We start from the raw sequence: 4,900 nt of genomic DNA on the forward strand, positions 1-4,900 counted from the left end.
ATCCTCTATTTTGTATACGCGGGCCCCGTTTGCCCTATTCCACATGACCATACTCTATTTTGTACACGCGGGCTTTTTTTGCCCTTTATGTAAATGCAATACCTATTGTTTTTTGGCTCAATACCTCCCCCAATTGTAATTCCACTTATGTAAATGAAATTATCAATCTTTTTTTGTCTCAATGTATTGTCCAATTGTGATATTTTGTTGTAATTAATAATAATTTTGTAAAATAACTAAAATAAATAAAAAAATAGATGACCTTTTGGATGGTCCTGCAAAGGACAATCCAAACGGTCATCTATTTTTTTATAATAAATCCCTTCGCGGTAATGCTCACGATAAGCCTGACGCGGTAATATGTGAGGGTACTGTTGCAGCAAAGCAGGCGGTAATATTTGCAGAAATATTGCCGCATCCATTACCGCATCAGTTCCCGCTAGACCATTACCGCCAGCTTTGCCGCAGTATTTGCCGCGTACGGGAATTTTTATATTTCAAGTTTGTTTGTTTTTTTGCGGTAATGTGAGCGATAATACCGCGCATATGTTATAGTGATATATATATATATATATATATATATATATATATCTATATATACATATATATATATATCAAGGAACTATCATCTCTATAGAGACCCCAAACACTAAGACAAGACTCCAAGCATTCAGAAGCAAAACATCATCTGCAAGGCGGTAACAGCCAATGGTAGCAACCCCTCTAAAGTACAGCTCATCCACAATCACCTTTTTTTTGTCAACTCTCATTTGCACATGCGCACCGCACGGGAACATAGGATCATGCTAACATGAGCAATGGTACTTGCTCACGTAGGGAAAAAGAGGGCCCTTGACTTGGAAGATAGATAGAAGGGCATGTACAACACAATATATAGCAGATTTAAAGTCGAACTTTGAATATTGGAACATGGCTCAACCAAATGCAAAATAAGGATTAAAACAAGGTTAGCAAAGGAATTCGCAAGCAGATGCGCTCAAAAAATTCGAAAAATCTGAAAGATGTGCTTAATAAGCAGTCGATAACCTCAACCTCAAGATACATACAAGAGTAGTAACCTCAGTAGAGAGCCAAAGTAGCCCATGAAATAGTGAGGGCCTCAACACAAAAGCGCTCAGATCAGGGAATGCAAGTGAAAACGCTCAGATTTGGAAACAATCCATCTTATGGTAAAAAAATTCATTCCTGCAAAAGACATGTGTTTGGGCGGAAGAAAATTCACATGCAAAGGCTCAAGGCCTGACACAGCATGCTCGAGGACTAGCACATGCAGAAACTCGGGGTGCGTGTAGCAACAGACGAGCAATATTGGCAAAATCTTAACTTCGTTGATGAAGATATCTATTAAGACAAACAAAAAAATTAGGCCCGCGGGCCACATACAATTGCGCAAAGACACACGCAACCTCAATATAAGGTCCAAATATTGCAATTTAATGGCTGAGGGGCACATTGCAGGCACACCTCAAAACCAAAGGTCATTGCATGATCTGCAGCCTACTACATGCCTCCCACCACAGGCTCACCACCCCAAGCAACACGGTCCACGATCACCTATCATCAAAGTCATTGTTTCATCAAGTCAGGAGGAGCGCCCAAAAAGGGATGCCTCTGCCTTCTTTGCTTGCAAGCTCTCTGGTCCGTGCATGGCCGCTTCATGAGGTCATGTCATGTCAACAGCCAACCGCTGATTCACGAGGAAACAGGTAGCTGTAGCATTTGCATCTAGATGCCGCTCATAGGCCCTGATAAAAGGCAGCTCTATGTCCACTGCATCAGCGCCAGGACCACGTCCTTCTTCAGAGCAAGCGCTGCAAAAAATGTCGATGCACCTGATCCTGATCCCACTATTATTCCAATAAAGAAGCACTATTGTGCCTTCCTTGAAGAGGTCGAATTGCAAAGCACCCGCGTGAGACCCTTGCACTCCTGCATACTACTTTCAATATCCTGCATGAGGACTGCATTGGCGCCTGCGTGCTCTTCTTGTCATGCTTGCTCTCATATGAGATGGTCATGCAGTTGATTCAAACCTTGTTGTTTCCCTCCAACATCATACCATACGTACCTACCCTCCAGCTCATTTCCGCCCATCTACACTACCGCAAAGACATTGAACATGCCAACAACATCAGCATATTCATCTTCGTCGACCAAATAGGCTTTGGCAAACCCCTAAATCTTGCAGTCGTTGACATTAGTCCCACCCAGGGCACTAAAGCTCGCGTTAAACATGACCTCACCATAGCTTCTTGTTGCGGATCAAATAAGGCTGGGTTCAGACGAGCTGGAGGCAGAGAAAGCAGCAGGGCTATGCATCCTCCGTGGATGCCCACCACAGGGTGTGTGCGTTGTTTGAGCAACTTCTCCCGCTCAAAGTGAGGGCAAGGAGGAATATGTAGACTTTGTTGGGCAACGACTTGAATGCATGCTTCTGTGTAAGCTGAGCAACAGAACGCTCAGTTGGTACTGCCTTGTTGTGTAAGCTGAGCGACAGAGCACCATGGGAAATAGCTTGAATGCATGCTTTTGTATAAGCTAAGCGACAGAGCACCATGGGCAGTAGCTTGAATGCACGCAAGGCAACACCACCCAGTAAGGGTTTTGCAGGGACAGTGCTGTAGTAGAAGCTCCATGCTCTAATGCTTTTAGCTTGCCATGTGAGAGGATGCACTGCCAAGCAAACATGACTAGCAAAGAAAGAGACGCAGGGCAAGGCCTCAGAGGAGAAGAGAACGCGACGAAGCATGTAATAAGGCTAAGGTCACGCGAGGCTTAGTTATTGAAAACTACTGACAGGCGCTCAGAGCAAGAACCGGGAGTAACAGGTAGAGAGAGGAAGAACCGGACGCATAAGGAGAGAGAAGCAGAGCAGTGACCGGCAGTGGAACCGCTTAGTTTTGTAACTATGCTTGAAAAGGCATAGTTGCAAAACTATTCCGATGAGATGAAAAGCTGCAACTTGTTAGATAGTTTGGGTGCAACTAAGCCTTGCGTGACCATAGCCTTAAGAAGTGATGGCCATAGATGTTTTACAATAGCCATTTGTACCCTCTTGAAACCCTATTCACCTACCAACATTGGATACGTTCGATTTGGCAACATTTTCCAACAACTAGCACTTATGACTCTCTTGAGTGCTCATAGCACGCACCAATCAAAATTGTTTTCCCCAAAAAAAAATCTATTTTTAGCCAGCCAAAACAACTTCATATTTCAAAACTCAAGACCTTTCCATCATTCTATTTACACACTCTTCTCAAGACCTTTCCATCATTCGATTTAGGCTACCCACTCTTCATTTAAATGAGTGCCCACTATCTTGTTTCAACCAATCACCATTTTTTACCTATCAAAACAAGTGATAAAATGACAAGGCCTGCAGGCATGATAAAAAATTCTTTTTGACATCCAATTTTTCAAGCCCCCTTTCATATGCTTTGTGTAATGCAATCAACTTATATAATTGGCCATATATAACGTTAACTTAAAGATATAAATACAAAAAATGACAGGCAATTTTGAGATTGTTTTGATAGGCAAAATAGCCCTTGACAAAAAAAGTAGGCGTCAATTTTAGGCCTTGATCTGAGGGTAGATCCCACTTTAAAATCACTACATCTCTAAGCTTTTTTTTAAAAAAAACATAAGCGTGCACATAGAATTGAATTAAAAAAGCACCCTTAAGCTCTACACCCTAAGCTTTAGATCCCTATGCTCTACACTCCACTTTAAAAACTCTACATTTTTAAGCTCTAGGTCCTTTTTACAAATTTCAAACTGTAGATCCCTAAGTTGTAAATCCCACTTTAAAAGCTTTAAAGTTCTAAGTCCTAAAACTCTAGCGTCTCGGGGTGACCCTCCCCCTACTTGTGGGTCCATGTAACATTTTCACTTTCTTTAATTCAAAGTTTTACCTTCTAATAAAAAAAAACTCTAGGTCCTCATTGGATCATGGACACATTACTTTAAAAGTTCTACATCTTTAAGTTCTAACTTAGCTTTAAAATCTTTAAAAATAAAAATAAAAAATCTTTAAAGGTTAAAGCCCTAAATGATAAATTCCTTCCATAAAGTTTTAACTAACAAAAATGACAACTTTAGTCTATTACCTCAAGTTTCAAGGGGTCAACCAAATTCTCAAAATGAAAAGGTGGGTAACACAAATTTCAAAATGAAAAGGTGACTCTTGGGATTTGTGGAGCCTCTAAGGCTTTATCATTTAACATGTAAGGCTGTCAACGTTTCATGCTTCCAAAGGCATTGGCCAACCCAAAATCTTTTCCCTGATATATGAGAGTTCATTTTATATTTCAAAACTCAAGACATGCCCATCATTAGATTTACACAATTCATTTCAATGAGTACCCACTATCTTATTTCAACCAATCAACATTTTTGACATGTCAAAAAATGCTTAAAAATACAACTCAACCTTTTTCTTATTTTAATCAGCAAAAAGAGAAGTTGAGAAGTGATCTCTATAGCCTTTGCCCTTTGGGCAAGCCAAAAACTCACACCAACTTAACATATATATGCCATAGAGTACACGTTTGGAGGGAATTGAGAGTATTAACACACATAAAGACAGTACACACAAATCAACGTTGAGAGAGAGAGAGAGAGAGAGAGAGAGAGAGAGAGAGAGAGTTGATGCCATGGGCTAGGTGTCCATGTTGCCCACAATTGGTGAGGCGAAGCAACCCATTCACAGGAACGTGAACAATGATACACAATATTCAGTTGTGCAATCATGGGACGGCCAATAGGTCTATTATAGAAGACGACGGGCAAACTCACGTGGAAAAACGTGTGTGGGAAAAGAGTCAATCACAACCTATCCAATACATTGAAGGGGCGGTATCATGCCAGCATGTGG

The 4,900-nt window shown here is 41.1% G+C and overlaps 1 pseudogene; it reads left to right on the forward strand.

The window, feature by feature from the left end:
• The first annotated feature begins 1,691 nt into the window (after window positions 1-1,691).
• LOC147440742 (uncharacterized) lies at window positions 1,692-2,216 on the forward strand (annotated as a pseudogene).
• Window positions 2,217-4,900: the final 2,684 nt, after the last annotated feature.

Source organism: Adiantum capillus-veneris, chromosome 15 (assembly GCF_014529385.1).
Source record: "Adiantum capillus-veneris isolate H3 chromosome 15, ASM1452938v2, whole genome shotgun sequence".
Classification (NCBI taxonomy): domain Eukaryota; kingdom Viridiplantae; phylum Streptophyta; class Polypodiopsida; order Polypodiales; family Pteridaceae; genus Adiantum; species Adiantum capillus-veneris.